The sequence below is a fragment of the Bufo bufo genome, chromosome 7 (assembly GCF_905171765.1).
Source record: "Bufo bufo chromosome 7, aBufBuf1.1, whole genome shotgun sequence".
Taxonomy (NCBI): domain Eukaryota; kingdom Metazoa; phylum Chordata; class Amphibia; order Anura; family Bufonidae; genus Bufo; species Bufo bufo.
The window spans coordinates 230062292-230086327 of record NC_053395.1 but is presented as its reverse complement, the minus strand read 5'-3'; the positions used below and the strand labels follow the sequence as shown (position 1 = coordinate 230086327).

Genomic DNA, 24036 nt, shown 5'->3' with positions numbered 1-24036 from the left:
CCTCTTACATCCAGGGTAATACAGCGCCCCATACCTCTTACATACAGGGTAATACAGCGCCCATGCCTCTTACATACAGGGTAATACAGCGCCCCATGCCTCTTACATACAGGGTAATACAGCGCCACATACCTCTTACATACAGGGTAATACAGCTCCCCATACCTCTTACATACAGGGTAAAACAGCGCCCATACCTCTTACATCCAGGGTCATACAGCGCCCCATACCTCTTACATCCAGGGTAATACAGCGCCACATACCTCTTACATACAGGGTAATACAGCTCCCCATACCTCTTACATTCAGGGTAATACAGCGCCACATACCTCTTACATCCAGGGTCATACAGCTCCCCATACCTCTTACATCCAGGGTAATACAGCGCCCCATACCTCTTACATCCAGGATAATACAGCGCACATACCTCTTACATCCAGGGTAATACAGTGCCTCATACCTCTTACATCCAGGGTAATACAGCGCACATACCTCTTACATCCAGGGTAATACAGTGCCTCATACCTCTTACATACAGGGTAATACAGCGCCCATACCTCTTACATACAGGGTAATACAGCGCCTCATACCTCTTACATCCAGGGTAATACAGCGCCACATACCTCTTACATACAGGGTAATACAGCTCCCCATACCTCTTACATCCAGGGTAATACAGCGCCCCATACCTCTTACATCCAGGGTAATACAGCTCCCCATACCTCTTACATCCAGGGTAATACAGCGCACATACCTCTTACATACAGGGTAATGCAGCTCCCCATACCTCTTACATCCAGGGTAATACAGCGCCCCATACCTCTTACATACAGAGTAATACAGCGCCTCATACCTCTTACATCCAGGGTCATACAGCTCCCCATACCTCTTACATCCAGGGTAATACAGCGCCTCATACCTCTTACATACAGGGTAATACAGCGCCCCATACCTCTTACATCCAGGGTAATACAGCGCCCCATACCTCTTACATACAGGGTAATACAGCGCCCCATACCTCTTACATCCAGGGTAATACAGCGCCCCATACCTCTTACATCCAGGGTAATACAGCGCCCCTTACCTCTTACATACAGGGTAATACAGCGCCTCATACCTCTTACATCCAGGGTCATACAGCTCCCCATAACTCTTACATCCAGGGTAATACAGCGCCCCATACCTCTTACATCCAGGGTAATACAGCGCCCCATACCTCTTACATACAGGGTAATACAGCGCCCCTTACCTCTTACATACAGGGTAATACAGCGCCTCATACCTCATACATCCAGGGTCATACAGCTCCCCATAACTCTTACATCCAGGGTAATACAGCTCCCCATACCTCTTACATACAGGGTAATACAGCGCCTCATACCTCTTACATCCAGGGTAATACAGCGCCCCATACCTCTTACATACAGGGTAATACAGCGCCCCATACCTCTTACATCCAGGGTAATACAGCGCCTCATACCTCTCACATCCAGGGTCATACAGCTCCCCATACCTCTTCCATCCAGGGTAATACAGCGCCCCATACCTCTTACATACAGGGTAATACAGCGCCTCATACCTCTTACATCCAGGGTCATACAGCTCCCCATACCTCTTACATCCAGGGTAATACAGCGCCCCATACCTCTTACATACAGGGTAATACAGCGCCCCATACCTCTTACATACAGGGTGATACAGCGCCTCATACCTCTTACATCCAGGGTCATACAGCTCCCCATACCTCTTACATCCAGGGTAATACAGCGCCCCATACCTCTTACATACAGGGTAATACAGCGCCCCATACCTCTTACATCCAGGGTAATACAGCGCCTCATACCTCTTACATACAGGGTAATACAGCGCCCCATACCTCTTACATCCAGGGTAATACAGCGCCCCATACCTCTTACATACAGGGTAATACAGCGCCACATACCTCTTACATCCAGGGTAATACAGCGCCACATACCTCTTACATACAGGGTAATACAGCTCCCCATACCTCTTACATCCAGGGTAATACAGCGCCCCATACCTCTTACATCCAGGGTAATACAGCTCCCCATACCTCTTACATCCAGGGTAATACAGCGCACATACCTCTTACATACAGGGTAATACAGCTCCCCATACCTCTTACATCCAGGGTAATACAGCGCCCCATACCTCTTACATACAGGGTAATACAGCGCCTCATACCTCTTACATCCAGGGTCATACAGCTCCCCATACCTCTTACATCCAGGGTAATACAGCGCCCCATACCTCTTACATACAGGGTAATACAGCGCCCCATACCTCTTACATCCAGGGTAATACAGCGCCCCATACCTCTTACATACAGGGTAATACAGCGCCCCATACCTCTTACATCCAGGGTAATACAGCGCCCCATACCTCTTACATCCAGGGTAATACAGCGCCCCTTACCTCTTACATACAGGGTAATACAGCGCCTCATACCTCTTACATCCAGGGTCATACAGCTCCCCATAACTCTTACATCCAGGGTAATACAGCGCCCCATACCTCTTACATCCAGGGTAATACAGCGCCCCATACCTCTTACATACAGGGTAATACAGCGCCCCTTACCTCTTACATACAGGGTAATACAGCGCCTCATACCTCATACATCCAGTGTCATACAGCTCCCCATAACTCTTACATCCAGGGTAATACAGCTCCCCATACCTCTTACATACAGGGTAATACAGCGCCCCATACCTCTTACATCCAGGGTAATACAGCGCCCCATACCTCTTACATACAGGGTAATACAGCGCCCCATACCTCTTACATCCAGGGTAATACAGCGCCTCATACCTCTCACATCCAGGGTCATACAGCTCCCCATACCTCTTCCATCCAGGGTAATACAGCGCCCCATACCTCTTACATACAGGGTAATACAGCGCCTCATACCTCTTACATCCAGGGTCATACAGCTCCCCATACCTCTTACATCCAGGGTAATACAGCGCCCCATACCTCTTACATACAGGGTAATACAGCGCCCCATACCTCTTACATACAGGGTGATACAGCGCCTCATACCTCTTACATCCAGGGTCATACAGCTCCCCATACCTCTTACATCCAGGGTAATACAGCGCCCCATACCTCTTACATACAGGGTAATACAGCGCCCCATACCTCTTACATACAGGGTGATACAGCGCCTCATACCTCTTACATCCAGGGTCATACAGCTCCCCATACCTCTTACATACAGGGTAATACAGCGCCCCATACCTCTTACATACAGGGTAATACAGCGCCACATACCTCTTACATCCAGGGTAATACAGCACCCCATACCTCTTACATACAGGGTAATACAGCGCCCCATACCTCTCACATCCAGGGTAATACAGCGCCTCATACCTCTTACATACAGGGTAATACAGCGCCCCATACCTCTTACATCCAGGGTAATACAGCGCCCCATACCTCTTACATACAGGGTAATACAGCGCCACATACCTCTTACATCCAGGGTAATACAGCGCCACATACCTCTTACATACAGGGTAATACAGCTCCCCATACCTCTTACATCCAGGGTAATACAGCGCCCCATACCTCTTACATCCAGGGTAATACAGCTCCCCATACCTCTTACATCCAGGGTAATACAGCGCACATACCTCTTACATACAGGGTAATACAGCTCCCCATACCTCTTACATCCAGGGTAATACAGCGCCCCATACCTCTTACATACAGGGTAATACAGCGCCTCATACCTCTTACATCCAGGGTCATACAGCTCCCCATACCTCTTACATCCAGGGTAATACAGCGCCTCATACCTCTTACATACAGGGTAATACAGCGCCCCATACCTCTTACATCCAGGGTAATACAGCGCCCCATACCTCTTACATACAGGGTAATACAGCGCCCCATACCTCTTACATCCAGGGTAATACAGCGCCCCATACCTCTTACATCCAGGGTAATACAGCGCCCCTTACCTCTTACATACAGGGTAATACAGCGCCTCATACCTCTTACATCCAGGGTAATACAGCGCCCCATACCTCTTACATCCAGGGTAATACAGCTCCCCATACCTCTTACATCCAGGGTAATACAGCGCACATACCTCTTACATACAGGGTAATACAGCTCCCCATACCTCTTACATCCAGGGTAATACAGCGCCCCATACCTCTTACATACAGGGTAATACAGCGCCTCATACCTCTTACATCCAGGGTCATACAGCTCCCCATACCTCTTACATCCAGGGTAATACAGCGCCTCATACCTCTTACATACAGGGTAATACAGCGCCCCATACCTCTTACATCCAGGGTAATACAGCGCCCCATACCTCTTACATACAGGGTAATACAGCGCCCCATACCTCTTACATCCAGGGTAATACAGCGCCCCATACATCTTACATCCAGGGTAATACAGCGCCCCTTACCTCTTACATACAGGGTAATACAGCGCCTCATACCTCTTACATCCAGGGTCATACAGCTCCCCATAACTCTTACATCCAGGGTAATACAGCGCCCCATACCTCTTACATACAGGGTAATACAGCGCCCCTTACCTCTTACATACAGGGTAATACAGCGCCTCATACCTCATACATCCAGGGTCATACAGCTCCCCATAACTCTTACATCCAGGGTAATACAGCTCCCCATACCTCTTACATACAGGGTAATACAGCGCCTCATACCTCTTACATCCAGGGTAATACAGCGCCCCATACCTCTTACATACAGGGTAATACAGCGCCCCATACCTCTTACATCCAGGGTAATACAGCGCCTCATACCTCTCACATCCAGGGTCATACAGCTCCCCATACCTCTTCCATCCAGGGTAATACAGCGCCCCATACCTCTTACATACAGGGTGATACAGCGCCTCATACCTCTTACATCCAGGGTCATACAGCTCCCCATACCTCTTACATCCAGGGTAATACAGCGCCCCATACCTCTTACATACAGGGTAATACAGCACCCCGTACCTCTTACATCCAGGGTAATACAGCGCACATGCCTCTTACATACAGGGTAATACAGCGCCCCATACCTCTTACATACAGGATAATACAGCGCACATACCTCTTACATCCAGTGACGTCTCTTCGATGTAGATGTCCTCTTTCCTCATCTTCTCCCTTCAGACCTTCAGACCAGACACCATTTTTCAGCCATTTCTCGTCTCTGCAGTTTGACAAACAAAATCTTAGTTTACTATTACTTTTCCATCATCCTCCCACCTTCTGGACAAATTATCCTACCACCCCCAACACTGTGCCGCTGTGCTCCCCAATACGGCAGAAACAGATAAACCCCCTGATAATAGTAGTGCCATGCAGATAGTGCCCTTCAATAATTATTGGCACACAGTGTCCTAAAATAACTGCGCCCAGCAAATAGTGCCCCTGACACTAATAGTGTAACCATAACATCCCCCAAAAATAATTGTGGTAAGCTGATACTGTGCCAAGGTGCCCCCCAGTAATAGTGCTCCCAAAAGTCCCACCAATAGTAATAATTCTCTGCTAGAGCACACATGGTAGTAATAGTGCTCCTACAGGGCCCCCAACATGTCCCCATTGTGCCCCAGAAGTAATAATGCTCCCCATAGACCCCCTGTAGTAATAAAGCCCATCATAATGCCCCCCAGTAGTAATAATAATAGTAATCTTCTAATGTGACAGTGCAAAAATTACCCCCTTTTAATGCCCCCAGTTGAGCTAATGTCCCCATACTGCCCCCATAATGTGCCAGTATAAAATACCCCTATATAGTGCCCCAGTAAATGCCCCATAGTGCTCCTCTCCTACCTTCTTCCTAGAGCCCCCCATAATGTACCAGTATAAAATGCCCCATATATAGTGCCCCAGTAGATGCCCTGTGTCCCCCATAATTTTCAAGTATAAAATACCCCTTCTTAGTGCCCCCCATAGATGAGCCCATAGTACTCCTCTCTCCTCTTCCCCATAGTACCCACCATAATGTGCCCCAGTATAAAATACCCCTATAGAGATTCCCCATATAAAATACCCCTTCTTTGTGGCCTCAGTAGAAGCCCCCATAGTGTTCCTCTCCCCCCTTCCCCCATATAAAATACCCCTTCTTTGTGGTCTCAGTAGATGCCCCCTTAGTGCCCCCAATAATGTGCCAGTAAGAAGTGCCCCCATAGATGCCCCCAAAGATCCCCCAATAATGTGTCAGTAAAAAGTGTCACCAATACTGTGCCAGTAAGATGTGCCCCCATAGATGCCCCCCAATCATGTGCCAGTAACAAGTTCCCCCATAGATGCCCCCCAATCATGTGCCCCCATAGATGCCCCCCAATCATGTGCCAGTAACAAGTTCCCCCATAGATGCCCCCCAATCATGTGCCAGTAACAGGTGCCCCCATAGATGCCCCCCAATCATGTGCCAGTAACAGGTGCCCCCATAGATGCCCCCCAATCATGTGCCAGTAGTAGTACCCTACTTATACTTACCTTCATCAGGCTGGCAGCGATGCAGGCCTGTGTCTCGCGCCCTACGGCTCAGGCGGCGTGATGACGTAATCGCCCCACCTGCAGCGGCCTCTGATAGGCTGTAGGCACTAGGCCTGCATCCTATCAGAGGAAGGGGAAGGGACACGCCTCTCCCTGCCGCGCCGCACACTTCCATCTGTATCGCTGTCCTGAGGACGGCGATACAGATGACTATGGAGATGAGCGCTTCCATAATGGAAGCGCTCATCTCCCTGTGCCCTGCTGCCACCCCCCACGTCGCCAGTAGCAAGCGGGGCTAAAGAGGCAGCTGCCTTGGGGCCCCCAGGAGCAACAGGGCCCAGAGCAGCTGCCCCTTTTGCCCCGCGTTAAAGACGGCCCTGCGGCCATCTCACGGTCATGTTACTGCACACTTACTGTGGGGTAAATTGAAGGAATTCTATAACTTGTAAAAAAAAAAAAAATGTAGGGGTGACGCCATGGAAAAAGATTCTGCCATTTTTTTCTTAGGGTTTGTTTATAAGGTGACACGATAACTTTTATTGCACCAATACCAAATGTGAATGTGGCCAGCTGTGGGGGCCTGCCCAGCGAGGTGACCGGGGTGCCACCATACACATTACATAGGTGCCAGCTGAACCCACCGATTCCTGATTTCAGCTGCCCGATCCTGAGGTGTCTTGCTTTCTCCTCGGACACATGCATGCTTGGCCAAGTGTGCACATATACAGAGGGTGCAGAGACAGCATTCAGCTACATCTAATGTGTATGGTCGGCCTTAGAGCACACCTTCAGGATCTGCGGGGGTCAGACCTCAATCATAAAGCAATGACATATCCTAGCATAGGATGTCACAGAATAACATGGGCGTTCCCTTTCCATGATTTTGATTACTGTACGGTTTACTTTCCTGCGCAGAGACGTGACCTGGAGGTACGCGGCAGCGCTCCACCTCGGCCTCCACCTACCTGTCAATGAGCTCATCCAATGGGGACTTGTTACATACTGTGGAATCCGTATACAATGTAACACAATGGTGAGAAGGATACATTCCTGTGACATGATACATCCGTAGCTGTCATACATGTGCACCGGGCAGGGATGTGGAGGACAGAATGATGGCCTCCCCGTTCAGGACTGCAGGAAAGCCAGGTGATAGCCCCTCTGGAAAGCTGGAATGGCAATTGTATTGGTTGTCAGAAACAGACAGAACTGGGAAATGGTGGAGTGCACTTACCAGTGGACGGGGTTGAGCTCCTTCAGTGTTGCCGCTGATCCGTCCGGCTTGTATGAGACTTGTCTGCACTCATCCCGGGGAGCACCTGGGCTGCGGAGACTGGGGATTGTTATTCCTGGGTGCTGAGATCTACTGGAGCGTGGAGCAGGGATCAGGTAGAGACCCTCCTTACGGGAGCCGGGGCCCATTGTGTGCCAGAGAAGCTTTGGGGTTAAATGTGCCGTGACGTCTCTTATATTCTGCAGCGATAAGTAATGAGGTGAGAAGAGACGCGGCAGCTAATCGAGCGACAAAAAAAATGGATTTTACTCTCGTCCGTAACTTTTTCCCTCTTTTGTTTGTCAGCTGCTGAGACCTCACATTGAGCGGCTACGTCGGTGTACTCTGCGCTGTGCCGAAGGACCAGGTGAGGGGTAATGTTCAGGTATATACACTCACCTAAAGAATTATTAGTGCCCCCATACTAATACGGTGTTGGACCCCCTTTCGCCTTCAGAACTGCCTTCATTCTACTTGGCATTGATTCCACAAGGTGCTGATAGCATTCTTTAGAAATGTCGGCCCATATTGATAGGATAGCATCTTGCAGTTGATGGAGATTTGAGGGATGCACATCCAGGGCACGAAGCTCCCGTTCCACCACATCCCAAAGATGCTCTATTGGGTTGAGATCTGGTGACTGTGGGGCCATTTTAGTACAGTGAACTCATTGTCATGTTCAAGAAACCAATGTGAAATGATTGGAGCTTTGTGACATGGTGCATTATCCTGCTGGAAGTAGCCATCAGAGGATGGACACAGGTTCTCATTCTGTTTACCCCAAATTCGGACTCTACCATTTGAATGCCTCAACAGAAATCGAGACTCATCAGACCAGGCAACATTTTTCCAGTCTTCAACAGTCCAATTTTGGTGAGATCGTGCAAATTGTAGCCTCTTTTTCCTATTTGTAGTGGAGATGAGTGGTACCCGGTGGGGTCTTCTGCTGTTGTAGCCCATCCGCCTCAAGGTTGTGCGTGTTGTGGCTTCACAAATGCTTTGCTGCAGAACTCGGTTGTAACGAGTGGTTATTTCAGCCAACGTTGCTCTTCTATCAGCTTGAATCAGTCGGCCCATTCTCCTCTGACCTCTAGCATCCACAAGGCATTTTCGCCCACAGGACGGCCGCATACTGGATGTTTTTCCCTTTTCACACCATTCTTTGTAAACCCTAGAAATGGTTGTGCGTGAAAATCCCAGTAACTGAGCAGATTGTGAAATACTCAGACCGGCCCGTCTGGCACCAACAACCATGCCACGCTCAAAATTGCTTAAATCACCTTTCTTTCCCATTCTGACATTCAGTTTGGAGTTCAGGAGATTGTCTTGACCAGGAGCCCCCCCTAAATGCATCGAAGCAACTGCCATGTGATTGGTTGACTAGAGAATTGCATTAATGAGAAATAGAACAGGTGTTCCTAATAATTCTTTAGGTGAGTGTATAACCGCCACATTGATTGAAGAATATAGTGTAATCATCACTTGCTGTTCCCAGGAGCTCACAATCTATCGGTATGTCTTCAGAGTGTGGGAGAACCCGGAGGAAAACCACGCAAACATGGGGAGAGCATACAAACTCCATGGTCATATTCAAACCCACTGAGCCACCATAGTGCCCTCACCATTGTCAGGATCACTGCTTGTAGTCACTGAATGTGAATACTCTACTTCAGATCCAGAGGCTGGAACCCTGACAGACCTAATACTTCTCACAGCTGATGGTTTGTTACAACTGTATCCAGTTTAGACAATCCGCTGTGAGGTAAACAGCCCGAACTCCAGACTGATACATTGTAACAAACTATCAGGACAGGAGGGAGAGTTGTGCTGCTGATGTGTTTGGCTGATTGTCCGGACTGGGTAACAATTTAATAAACCATCAGCTTGTCACGATGCTGGTTGTTCGCAAGACCCAGGGGTGCACCGCCAATGAGGCGAGGTGAGGCGATTGCACCAGGTAGTGGCAGAGGAAGGGGGATTGCCTGTTTCTGCTGTACAGTATTAGGAAGCACAGTATGTGGTGCTGTATTAGGGTACGTTCACACTTACGTTATTCTTTTCCGGCACTGAGTTCCGTCCTAGGGGCTCAATACCGGAAAATAACTGATTGGTTTTATCCCCATGCATTCTGAATGGAGACCAATCCGATCAGGATGCATCAGGACGTCTTCAGTTCAGTCTTTTTGCCTATTCAGGACGGAGATAATACCGCAGCATGCTGCGGTTTTATTCCAGAACACTTGCCGGAATGCCAGATCCAGCATTTTTTCCCATTGACATGCATTAATGCTGGATCTGGCCCCGAGTGTTCCACCAAAATGGATCCGTTTTTGCGGTCTGCACATGCTCAGACCGCAAATAATGTGAAAAAAATAAATGCCGGATCAGGATCCTACAGATTTCTTACGAATCATATAACAACTGGACTGTCACAAGAATAATATTATTATAAAGCACTTATGAACACTGGCAGGCGGCAAATATACAGAAGTGAATGATGATAAGAGATGACATTCGGGCAATGGAACTGACGGAAGACGTCATGGTGTACAGACAGAGAGCGGATCAATGACGGTGACAGACGCTGACCCAAATCTGCAATACTGACCCCAGCAAGAAGGCTCTAGGGGCAGTGGCGTAAGTAGAGTTCTATGGGAATTGGGAATTCCCCCCCCCCCCCCCCCCCCCATTTAATGGTGCGGCACTAATGTCTGAATTCAGAAATCCCCGCGCCGGCCATATGAGGGCAGGGGGCAGCAGAAAATAATGAGGGGGCAAAATGAAATATATAGAGGGAGTGGGGGCAAAATGAAATATAGTGAAAGAGGGGGCCACTGACAAAACCTTGGCAATAATAACCATGAGCACCGCCATGTCCCACCGGCCATATGAGGGCAGGGCATGGCGGTGCTCATGTTTATTAATGCCAAGGTTTTGTCAGTGGCCCCCTCTCTCACCATATTTCATTTTGCCCTATATATTTTATTCATTTTGCCCCCTTATTATCTGCTGGCTGCTGCCCCCTGCCCACATACAGTCAGGTCCATAAATATTGGGACATGGACACAATTCTAACATTTCTGGCTCTATACACCACCACAATGGATGTGAAATGAAACAAACAAGATGTGCTTTACCTGCAGACTGTCAGCTGTAATCTGAGGGGATTTACATCCAAATCAGGTGAACGGTGCAGGAATTACAGCAGTTTGCATATGTGCCTCCCACTTGTTAACCCCTTAAGGACGCAGGGCGTACCGGTACGCCCTATTTCCCGAGTCCTTAAGGACCAAGGGCGTACAGGTACGTCCTGACTTAAATTCGGAATTCCGGCGCCGCAGGGGTTAATCGGAACGGGACGCCGGCTGAAATCATTCAGCCGGCATCCCGTAACAACGCAGGGGGGGGGTCATTTGACCCCCCCCCGTATCGGCGATCGCAGCAAACCGCAGGTCAATTCAGACCTGCGGTTTGCTGCGCTTTGTGCAGTTTCTGATCGCCGCGGTCCCTGACCGCGGGGATCAGAAACTTTAGAGTGGCTAAAATCATTATTTTTCACCCCCCCCCTGCACCCCTGCACGATTTTATGCCGGAGGGTGGTGCGGGGGGGGTGTCGCAGGCGGTGGGGGCGTTGCGGGAGGCGGGCGGTGCGGCAGGCGGGATCGCGATCCCCCGCCCGCCTCCCCATGAACGATCGTTGGCTTCTAGTGGGTATACCAGGGTGCCAGCACATTGCTGGCACCCTGGTATAAACGGCTGACATCTGTGAAGATGTCAGCCGTTTAACCCTTTCCATACCGCGGTCCGTACGGACCGCTGTATGGAAAAAGTTAACTGTCATTGGTCAGGGAGCTCCCTCCCTCTCCATCGGGGGGCTGCTGTGGCTTTGCAGCCCCCCGATGGAGAGGGAGAGAGCCCCCAGAGAGCCCCCCTCAGCCCCGTCCTTACCCTTCCCCGTCTGCGAAGTTCTGAGCAGACGGGGAGGGTTCCCATGGCAACAGGACGCCTGCTCAGGCGTCCTGCTGTCCATGGTGCTGAACAGATCTGTGCTAAAAGCACAGATCTGTTCAGTGTAAGTAAAATACAGTACAGAACAATATATATTGTACTGTACTGTATTATACAGACATCAGACCCACTGGATCTTCAAGAACCAAGTGGGTCTGGGTCACAAAAATGTAAAAAAAAGTGAAAAAAGTTAAGATAAAAAAAAAAACATTTATCACTGAATAAAAATTAAAAAAATAAAATAAACTACACATATTAGGTATCGCCGCGTCCGTAACGACCTGATCTATAAAATGGTCATGTTACTTTCCCCGCACGGTGAACGCCATAAAAATAAAAAAATAAAAACTATGAGAAAATTGAAATTTTGCCCACCTTACTTCCCAAAAAAGGTAATAAAAGTGATCAAAAAAGTCGCATGTACGCCAAAATAGTACCAATCAAACCGTCATCTCATCCCGCAAAAAATGAGACCCTACTCAAGATAATCGCCCAAAAGCTGAAAAAACTATGGCTCTTAGACTATGGAGACACTAAAACATGATTTTTTTTTTTTCAAAAATGAACTCATTCTGTAAAACTTACATAAATAAAAAAAAAGTATACATATTAGGTATCGCCGCGTCCGTATCGACCGACTCTATAAAAATATCACATGACCTAACCCCTCAGATGACCACCGTAAAAAAATAAAAATAAAAACAGTGTAAAAAAAGCCATTTTTTGCCATCTTACGTCACAAAAAGTGTAATAGCAAGCGATCAAAAAATCATATGCACCCCAAAATAGTGCCAATCAAACCGTCATCTCATCCCGCAAAAAATGAGACCCTACTCAAGATAATCGCCCAAAAACTGAAAAAACTATGGCTCTTAGAATATGGAGACACTAAAACATTTTTTTGGTTTTAAAAATGAAGTTATTGTATAAAACTTACATAAATAAAAAAAAATGTATACATATTAGGTATCCCCGCGTCCGCGACAACCTGCTCTATAAAATGACCACATGATCTAACCTGTCAGATGAATGTTGTAAATAACAAAAAAAAAAAACGTGCCAAAAAAGCTATTTCTTGTTACCTTGCTGCACAAAAAGTGTAATATAGAGCAACCAAAATCATATGTACCCTAAACTAGTACCAACAAAACTGCCACCCTATCCCGTAGTTTCTAAAATGGGGTCACTTTTTTGGAGTTTCTACTCTAGGGGTGCATCAGGGGGGCTTCAAATGGGACATGGTGTCAAAAAAAACAGTCCAGCAAAACCTGCCTTCCAAAAACCGTATGGAATTCCTTTCCTTCTGCGCCCTGCCGTGTGCCCGTACAGCGGTTTACGACCACATATGGGGTGTTTCTGTAAACTACAGAATTAGGGCCATAAATAATGAGTTGTGTTTGGCTGTTAACCCTTGCTTTGTAACTGGAAAAAAAATATTAAAATGGAAAATCTGCCAAAAATGTGAAATTTTGAAATTGTGTCTCTATTTTCCATTAAATCTTGTGCAACACCTAAAGGGTTAACAAAGTTTGTAAAATCAGTTTTGAATAGCTTGAGGGGTGTAGTTTCTTAGATGGGGTCACTTTTATGGAGTTTCTACTCTAGGGGTGCATCAGGGGGGCTTCAAATGGGACATGGTGTCAAAAAACCAGTGCAGCAAAATCTGGCTTCCAAAAACCAAACCGCGCACCTTTCACTCTACGCCCTACTGTGTGCCCGTACAGTAGTTTACGGCCACATATGGGGTGTTTCTGTAAACGGCAGAGTCAGGGCAATAAAGATACAATCTTGTTTGGCTGTTAACCCTTGCTTTGTTAGTGGAAAAAATGGGTTAAAATTGAAAATTAGGCAAAAAAATGAAATTCTCAAATTTCATCCCCATTTGCCAATAACTCTTGTGCAACACCTAAAGGGTTAACGACGTATGTAAAATCAGTTTTGAATACCTTGAGGGGTGTAGTTTCTTAGATGGGGTCACTTTTAGGGAGTTTCTCCTCTTGGGGTGCATCAGGGGGCTTCAAATGGGACATGGTGTCAAAAAACCAGTCCATAAAAATCAGCCTTCCAAAAACCATATGGTGCACCTTTCACTCTACGCCCCGCTGTGTGGCCGTACAGTAGTTTACGGCCACATATTGGGTGTTTCTGTAAACGGCAGAGTCAGGGCAATAAAGATACAATCTTGTTTGGCTGTTAACCCTTGCTTTGTTAGTGGAAAAAATGGGTTAAAATGAAAAATTTGACAAAAATATGAAATTCTCAAATTTCCTCCCCATTTGCCAATAACTCTTGTGCAACACCTAAAGGGTTAACAATGTATGCAAAATCAGTTTTGAATACCTTGAGGGGTGTAGTTTCTTAGATGGGGTCATTTTTGGGTGGTTTCTATTATGTAAGCCTCGCAAAGTGACTTCAGACCTGAACTGGTCGCTAAAAATTGAGTTTTTGTAAATTTCTGAAAAATTTCAAGATTTGCTTCTAAACTTCTAAGCCTTATAACATCCCCAAAAAATAAAATATCATTCCCAAAACAATTCAAACATGAAGTAGACATATGGGGAATGTAAAGTCATCACAATTTTTTGGGGTATTACTATGTATTACAGAAGTAGAGAAACTGAAACTTTGAAATTTGCTAATTTTTTTCAAATATTTGGTAAATTAGGTATTTTTTTGTGCAAAAAAAATAATTTTTTTGACTTCATTTTACCAGTGTCATGAAGTACAATATGTGACGAAAAAACAATCTCAGAATGGCCTGGATAAGTCAAAGCGTTTTAAAGTTATGAGCACTTAAAGTGACACTGGTCAGATTTGCAAAAAATGGCCTGGTCCTTAAGGTGAAAATGAGCCCGGTCCTTAAGGGGTTAAGGGACCAAAAGTAATGGGACAATTGGCTTCTCCGCTGTTCCATGGCCAGGTGTGTGTTATTCCCTCATTATCCCAATTACAATGAGCAGATAAAAGGTCAGAGGTCATTTCCAGTCTGCTATTTGCATTTGGAATCTGTTGCTGTCAACTCTCAAGATGAGATCCAAAGAGCTGTCACTATCAGTGAAGCCATCATTAGGCTGAAAAAACACAACAAACCCATCAGAGAGATAGCAAAAACATCAGGCGCGGCCAAAACAATAATTCCTTATAAATCGCCGGAATGGAGTAGACCCCCTGCAGGAGCCGTGCTGTCTGAATGGAGGTGTGAAATGTAACCAAATGTGGCCTGCTAGGAGTTTTCTGCTATCTGGCTGCGGCTTTGAAGCAAGGCCCTCCTGTGGAGTTCACTACCTCTGCTATCTTTTAGCACATGATGGGTGTGAGGACATGGCTGATGGTAAATATTAATCCATATTCCTCACACCCTGCAGCTAAGGAACAGAAAGCATGAATATTTAAAAGAAGGCTAGCCAATCACAAAATCCTCCCTGAATTAACCAAGATGAGCAAAGTGATCATGTGACCCAGGAATCAGGTGTAAGGAGAGTGCAAAGTATCTGCCCCAAACAATGTTAGTAAACAGGAGGAGATGAGGCAATAGGGGAATCCCTGCTGCTCATGCCACAGCCCAGAGAAGTATTAGGTCTGCATTAAAATAAGAATATTCTTACCCACTGTCTGTTACAATGTATCAGGGAATATAGAATGAATCAGTCTGGCGTCCAGGCTGTTTAGCTCCCAGTCATCTAATTATCATAAACAGGAAGGACTACAATGACAGGTAACCCTTCTAGAAACAGAGGCAGATAACACAGAATCAACCACTGCCAATAGGTGATGGTCACAGCTCACCTCCTTTCCCTCCCCGCACAATGACCCCTGAACAGGTCACCGAGCATGCCCACAACCCCCTCCCATAGAGTCCTCTGCAGACTACAGTTTTCTGCGGTCCATGCGGCTAAGGGAAATCTCTGAATGCTGTTAACAGCAGCTCAGGTAAGATTGCCGCCCCTATAATCTTGCATAGAAAATAGATAAGTAAAAAAAATGAGTTTTATCAGTATCTGATTTTAATTTGTATAAAATCTAGACCATGCAGTCACTCTGTGCTTCCTGCGGATCAGTGAGGGGTCATACATATTGTAGATAGTCCAGCTCTCCAGTGGTAAAGGTGCTCTGACCTGCTCTGCACGGATCCGGGCTGTGTTCACTACCGAATACATATCCTGCAGGACTTAAAAGTGCACAATCGACAAAAAAACGGAAAAGTTATAAAAATCGAATAGAACATCTTCATACAATTGCAGTCAAGTCCTGTGACCGCCAAATACTACGTGGGACGCCGACATTCGAGCGCAATAACAGAGCATCACTAAAGAAAAGAAAAAAACAGCTCTCGATTGGGTGAGCAGCTGTACTGCAGGTGGGGCGCCCCTGCAGGAAGCAACACCAAAGTCTTTCGTAAGTAGAGACAATCGAATATCACAATTATTCGCAAGAAAAATCGCATCTATAAGTTGAAAGAGATATCGATAAGAGCTATATTGTCTGATTATCTCCCTCTGGTCCAGCGCTTTCCACCTGAAAATACAGTGGATGAATCCCAACACCACTACGGTGGACTAAGTTAAAAGACATTGTTACATTGTTATACATACAGTACATCTGGAAGACGACATATACTTTTGTATAAGAATAAAATAAAAAAATGCAATTGCAATAACGAATACACTTTACAAAAAGACGGGACTCACCATTGGCACATTACATGGATCTTAACATCAAGTCATATGCTATATAATTTCTATCCGTGGAGAACCCTCAACTGACTTTCATTTGTGGTCGTGGCTACCACGTACGTATGTACCTAACCCTACCTGGGATACCCTACCCCTAAGCGGTCAGAGTTGTGCCGCAACCGCGTCGTGGAGGGACGCCTGAAAGAGGGCAAAAGACATACTGATAGGCAGAAGTAATTTATTACAACGTCATTACAAAGCCAGAGTCTGAAAGGCTGTCGACATTTCAGTTTCGGGGTGAGGTATATAACGGTTGAAACATGACGAGCGCCAATGCCCTAGTTTCTGAATGACATGCGCCGGCACTCGATTTTTGGATGCCGCGGACGCAGCACCTATGCGGAACGAATGTCCTGAAATTGTGGCAGGGTCGCCGCCCAAGCTGGCCACCAGTGACCTCACATGGGATACGAACTGGTGCGTGGTGAGTGGAACCACCCCGAAGGGCAACAGTGGACTGTTTGGCCCGGACCCTGACAAGGCAGATCGTAGCTGACGGAGCACCGCGACGGGGCACCATTGGTGCGATGTGGGAAAGAAGGATACCGGGACAGGGGGGCCCACCTGGGAGGTTTTAGACGTCCTGAGCAGTAGTACGAACCCTTCGGAGTTCCGGACCAGCTGGCTGACCGTGAGGAACCTGCTACTGCCAGGAGAACAAGTGAACTCCCCAGGTCTTAGGAAGCCGTAAAAGGCTAGATAGATGGCGGATTTGAGTACCAAGCTGGGCAAAACCCCGAAAGGATTACTGTCCAGGACGTCGGATAGTCTACGGAAAAGGGGGCCGGTGACCGCTTGCCTGCGCACTTGGCTTTGAGGTCCGCATTTGCTCAAACCCTTGAGTGCGGCCTTGACGGCATGCATGGTAAACACTGATGCTCGTTCGGGATGACTAACCGAGAGGAAATGTTGCACTCCCGCCAGGTACGACCTCACTGTACTGTGGGAGAGCTTGCGCACTGAGTGGCAGTAGCCAATGAACGCCAGGATGTACTCTGGAAAACTGGATTCCCCCTGAGGACATTCCCCTTGGAACCTGCAGAACGTCTTCCACCCGGTGTTGTATGCTCTGGATGTGTTAGGCGAGAGGGAATTGTGTATCAAAACGTGGGCCGTCTTGAGGTGGTCGGTTACGTTAGTATTAAGGACTCGTGAGGAGGGACGGTGGCGCCTGTCGCATCTGCCTCTGGCATGATCTGTAAGAAACGGGAGAAGTTAGCCCTCGACAAGGCGTCAGCAGCCAAGTTTTGCGCACCTGGCACGTGCGCACTATAAACATGGAAATGGTGACGTAGGGAGAGCTGTACTAACCGTCTGAGGAAACACATGACGTGGCTTGATTTCGACAACCCACTGTTAACGATGTCTACCACGGCTGTATTGTCAGTCACAAACAGGACAGACTGATTCGCCCAAAGACTGCCCCATATGTGGGCGGCTACCACAATGGGGTACAGCTCGAACAGTGCCGAGGTTTGGAGGAACCCCGGGATTCGTCCCACTTCGGCAGGCCATCCGTCTGCAACCCAGTGGGTGCCAAAGATGGCGGCAAACCCTGAGCTTGCCGCCGCGTCTGAGAAGACTATGGGGGACTGACTCGACAGCTCGGGTACGAATAGGGACACCCCGTTCCACTGGCCCAGGAAATGGTCCCACATATGGAGATCCGCTAAGGCCTGACTGTCCAGGCACACTGGGCTGTCCTGCTCCAGGGCGGTGCTCAAGAGCGCCAGCAGGCGGGATATGAACGTTCTGCCCTGCGGGATGATGCGCATGGCAAAATTTAACATGCCCAGTAGAGACTGGAGATCAGTCTTAGTGACCACGGTTGTGACTGCAAACCTACGGATGACCTCTCTAATTCTTGTTAGCTTGTCCGCAGGCAACCTAGCTAACATGTGCTGGGAGTCTAACTCGATGCCCAGAAAGGCGATCACTGTGGACGGGCCCTCTACTTTCTTGGGGGAAACTGGTACCCCTAACTGGGAAAAACACCTCAGCAACTTCCCCAACCCTAGGGGAATTGCCCCTGGCCTCTCGATCAGTAAGAAGTCATCTAAGTAGTGGATGACAAATTCACAGTGAATCTTGTGTACCAAAACCCAGTGGAGGGCCTGAGCCAACTGATCGAAGAGCCACGGGCTGCTCTTGGAACCGAAGGTGAGTTTCGTAGAGAAATAATACAGGCCTCTCCACTTGATGCCGTGCCACTGCCAGAGAGCTGGAGTGATGGGAAGCAACTTAAAGGCATCCGATATGTCGGCCTTGGACAACATGGACCCGGGACCCGTTTTCATGATAATGGCGATAGCCTGGTCGATCGAAGAAAATCTCATGCCAACTTCTTCCGAAGGAATGAGGGAGTTGAGGCTGGGGACCTGGGAGCCATGCGGGGCAGATAAGTCAATAATGAGTCTCTCCTTCTTGCTGAACTTGCCTGTGACTACCCCAACGGGACTGACTCTCCATCGTTGAAAAGGGGGCACTCCGAAAGGACCGATTAAGAACCCTTTGTTTAACTCGGACTCTATTAGTGTGTCTACGGAACCGGGGTTCCTTTCGGCTGACTGAAGGTTCCTGCACTCGTATGTAACCTCTGGAGTCGTGATTAACCCCGTATGGAAGCCCTCATGAAACCCTGACACCAGGAACTGTACAAACCCTGGATTGTGGTGACCTCGCAAGTACTCCTGTAAACAACTAGTATTGACCACACTCATGTAATTCTTCACCGATTTTAATGAGCAAGCTACTCGGGGGTGGGCCCTGAAACAGTTGGTACAGATATGTAACAGACGGCATTGCCCGAAATTACAAGACGCGTAATTATAGTTGTTACATATCTGGGCCCTTCCTAGCTGAACGATGGGCCGGCCTAGCTTGTCTACCGAACTGGGGGGTCTGAAGACGTTGAGTGGTCCAGCTGAAGAGCTGGAGGGGTATGAGGCCGTGCTGACAGCTGACTTATGGCACCACTCTACCGAGTGGAAGATAGACTGACAGGCAGAACAGGAGGGAGCTTTCAGGCCTGCAAAGTGTCTGCAGAATAACTCGGTGTCCAGATTGGACCAGTCTGTGACATGTTGGAATTGGGAAAGAGCCGCTGCTGCTTTGGCTGAGAATGAACAGTGATAATCATAGAATGCATTCCCTCCATACCTATGACCCAATTCTGTGACCCGAAAGAGGTACAGGTCTAGCTCCTCCCTCCTGTCCGGCCTGGCAGTACATATAACATCCCTAAAAATGCTGAAAGCCATGACGAACTCCGGAATGGTTAACTTGCGGTTAAGCCGGTGGTCACGGCTTCTTAGCACCACCGAGACCTCCCCGCAAGCTATGACCTTGTTGTCAGACAGGTCCCTGGAGGCTATCAGCAGTGAAGCGAGATTGACATCCCTACCCTCTAGGATGTCTTTCCTGATGCTGATCGGGACAAAATGAGACAGAGCCACGTTGGGGACGGGCTGGGCAGTACGAATCTCCGCTATGGCAGAGGTGGAGGCGACTGGAACCTCGGGGGAGGAAACAGGGAAGACTGAGCTGCGAGCCTCGATAGACTCCAATCTCGCCTGCATGGAAGTGACGGCAGACGTCAGACTGTTCAGCATGACGTGTATCTGAGTCAGCGACGTTTGCATCGTGGTCGCAGGGGGATCATTACTACTTGGCACCAGGGAGTCTTTCCATAGCCGATATAGCTCCGCTTTTCTGGCAGATGCCGGGAAAGGGACGCCCCGCCTTGTCAGCTCCGCCATAAGCCTGGGGATGGTCCAGGCACGCAGGGATGGTATACTGCCCCCTTCGGATGTCCCTGCTACGATTTCGTCCACTGACGCTTCAACAATGTCTGACGCGTGTGACATCACAGCTGTGGAAACAGTAACGTAAGGTGACCGACTAACCTGTACGACCACCGGTATCCGTGAAGCTGTTTTAAGAACGTAACGGAAAAAGGTGCACTGTCCCTGTGAAGAACGCACACTAACACCAGAAAAGCCGTGAAGGAGTGGCCAGGAACCGCCACCCGGAAGTCCATGCAAGGAGACCTGACGTACTTACCAACTGAGAAACTCTATACTCTGACCCCCACGGAAATTTGATGAAAATAGAACAACCTGGACGTAAAATAGTGCATGAGATACAACCCTGCTAACGGCCGGTACCTCCCCGTCCCTCAACGTGTACCCCCACTACCTTGTTCGACAAGGAAAACCAACTGAGATCCAAACCAACTTCTCTCAGTTTTTTTTTTTTTCACTCTTTCGGACCTGGAAAACAACAACAAAACAACACCCAAGAAACCAGTCAAATGCGTAAGGCTCAATTTAATGGAACGTGAGCTGTGAGTTGAAGGTTTAACTGATGGATGGGAGTGGCGTTGATCGACGTTGACCACCCCCTGGCTCTAACTGGCGTCTGCGATGAACCCCTACCTATCTAAGCGGCACGGCGGCCCGTGCCAGACTTTGGGTGCGGGCGAGGAGCGGGCCATTGCGTCCCCCACCGTGCTCCACGGCAACCGCGTGGGGAGCGCAGAGCTCCCTGGCACCGAGAACCAGGTGGGGGGAGACCTTGGGCAACGGCTCACGCCCCACGCAGACACGATTTGGGCGCCACATGGAGAGCTAACGCGGGTCCCTGATAGGGTGCGCAGTGCGGGGGGCCCCCTCCGTCCAAGGGCTGGCCTGCCCGCTGGCTGAGCACTCCTACCGCGTGGGGAGCAGCGTACCCCTCTGGCATGAAACCGGCACAGGGGGGACCCCCGGCAGCGAGGGCCCCACCTTGCCGATAAACTGGAAATGCCGCGTGGGGGGCCTCGCCGGTCCCTGATGGAGTGCTCAGTGCGGGGGTGCCCCCCTTCTTCTGAGGGGCCGACCCACCGCCGGCTGGGCACATCCACCGCGTGGGGAAACGGCGCTGCCCCCTGGCTTGATTGGGGGAGGCCTTATGTGACACCGCCTCCACCCCTTGCCAACCGAGGACGTGCCGCGTGGGGGGCCTCGCCGGTCCCTGATGGAGTGCTCAGTTCGGGGGTGCCCCCCTTCGTCTGAGGGGCCGACCCGCCGCCGGCTGGGCACCTCCACCCAGGGCCGATCCTAGGGTCACAGGCGCCTGGGTGCAGAAATATTTCTGGCGCCCCCACATGGGCGTGGTTATCTTACTAACTCCTCCCCTTTACAATGTTTCTATGGCAACAACTTCAGCCCCCAACTTTAGCCCCACCAATTTGCTTTGACAATAACTTAGTCAACGGCTTTGACAAGTCAAAATAAATGTCATGTGCCAGTAGCCAGAGCCCCCCCATATCATGTGCCAGTAGCCAGAGCCCCCCATATCATGTGCCAGTAGCCCCCCTTATGTGCCAGTAGCCCCCCTATGTGCCAGTAGCCCCCCTTATCATGTGCCAGTAGACCCCCTTATCATGTGCCAGTAGCCCCCTTATCATGTGCCAGTAGCCCCCCTTATCATGTGCCAGTAGCCCCCCATATCATGTGCCAGTAGCCAGAGCCCCCCCCCCCTTATCATGTGCCAGTAGCCAGAGCCCCCCCCCTTATCATGTGCCAGTAGCCAGAGCCCCCCCCCCATATCATGTGCCAGTAGCCAGATCCCCCCCATTATCATGTGCCAGTAGCCAGAGTGCCCCCATATCATGTGCCAGTAGCCAGAGTGCCCCCATATCATGTGCCAGTAGCCCCCCATATCATGTGCCAGTAGCCCCCCTTATCATGTGCCAGCCCAGTAGTCCCCCCTTATCATGTGCCAGCCCAGTCGTCCCCCCTTATCATGTGCCAGCCCAGTAGTCCCCCCTTATCATGTGCCAGCCCAGTAGCCCCCCTTATCATGTGCCAGCCCAGCCCAGTAGTCCCCCCTTATGTGCCAGCCCAGTAGCCCCCCTTATGTGCCAGCCCAGTAGCCCCCCTTATCATGTGCCAGCCCAGTATTGTACCAGTTGTGCGGCACTGGCTAGACATTCGGGGGCGGAGGAGGTGAGCGGAGGAGGCGGGCGGGGGGGGGCCTCTGTCGGCCGTGGCCCCGCCCCCCCGCCGGTGAACAACCGCCATGTTAGTGACTTGGGCGGCGGAGGAGGGGAGCGCTGTCTCCGTCGGGCTCCACCCCCTCCGCCGGAGACCGAAGGAGTGCCGTTGCCGAACAGCCAGGAGGGAACCTCCGTCTCGTCAAGGCCCCGCCTCTCGCTGTGCTGACATGTTGTGACGAAGTGGTCCGGAGCATGGGGGCCCCTGCTTACCAAAGGGCCGACCGCCGACCGGACGTCCACTCACCTTGCCTGCTGACACAGAATGCCAGGTACGAGCGCACGCTTCCTGCGAAACTCTGCACGTCGTACACATGTGGGAGGGCGCCGGCCGTTAAAGTAGGTAGCCAAGCCCCTCCCACAAATACAGGCCAATGAATCGGCCTTACACTTATCAACCTTTTATCTAATAATATCATATTTATTAATAATTATTAATATTGTATCATAAATCTTATATATATGAAATACAGATGGTGAGTGCTAATTATTATTATATAATCATTCAAAGTCAAGCGATTAGGTGAATCACTCTTGGCAGAGCTCCATCACCACGGTGACACGAGGGGTGAGCCACTATATTACAAAGTGGCTACAAAAATATACACCCCCTTTATTGTTTGGATGACTGGACCTCCTTTATCTGTGATCCGTTCATGTAGAGGTTTTGTCAGTCTGTGGGGTTCTAGAGTCTCTTGATTTCCCAGACCCAGTAACATGTTCTGACTGCACAGGGCACCAGTTTGGGTAAGTGACGTGCAGTGTCCGCCGGAGCAGTGAAGTGTCAGCCTCTGAGTCAAGCGTTTCCAAGAATTAGATTGTGAGATTCCTGGTGATGTTATTAGTTATAACAGGTTTTATAAGAACGAAACCTCAGAATCTGTCATTATATCACAGCTCAGCTCTGCTACATCTGCTGAGAATTCACTGAAATACACTAGCGCGAGAGAACTGTTTATACACAAAGCTGCCCCCAAAAAGGATAATTACACTGATACTTGGGCTACAGGATAATGACACTGATACTTGGGGTGCAGGATAATGACACTTGGGGTACAGGATAATGACACTGACACTCGGGGTACAGGACAATGATACTGACACTCTGGGTACAGCATAATGACACTGACACTTGGGGTACAGGATAATGACACTGACACCTGGGGTACTGGACAATGACACTCGGGGTACAGGATAATGACACTGACTATTGGGGTACAGGATGATGATGCTGACACTTGGGGTACAGGATAATGACACTGACACTTGGAGTACAGGATAATGACACTGACACTTGGGGGTACAGGTTAATGACCCTGACACTTGGGGTACAGGATAATGACACTGACACTTGGGGTACAGGATGATGACACTGACACTTGGGATACAGGATAATGACACTGACACTTGGGATACAGGATAATGACACTGACACTTGGGGGTACAGGTTAATGACCCTGACACTTGGGGTACAGGATAATGA

The 24036-nt window shown here is 49.0% G+C and overlaps 1 long non-coding RNA gene across 1 annotated transcript; it reads left to right on the top strand.

Annotated features, from left to right (window-relative positions):
* Positions 1-7727: 7727 nt before the first annotated feature.
* Positions 7728-22940, top strand: LOC121008259. The gene is made up of 4 exons (XR_005780537.1): positions 7728-7738; positions 14958-14962; positions 22648-22656; positions 22818-22940. It is a non-coding gene; the product is annotated as an uncharacterized LOC121008259 (long non-coding RNA).
* Positions 22941-24036: the final 1096 nt, after the last annotated feature.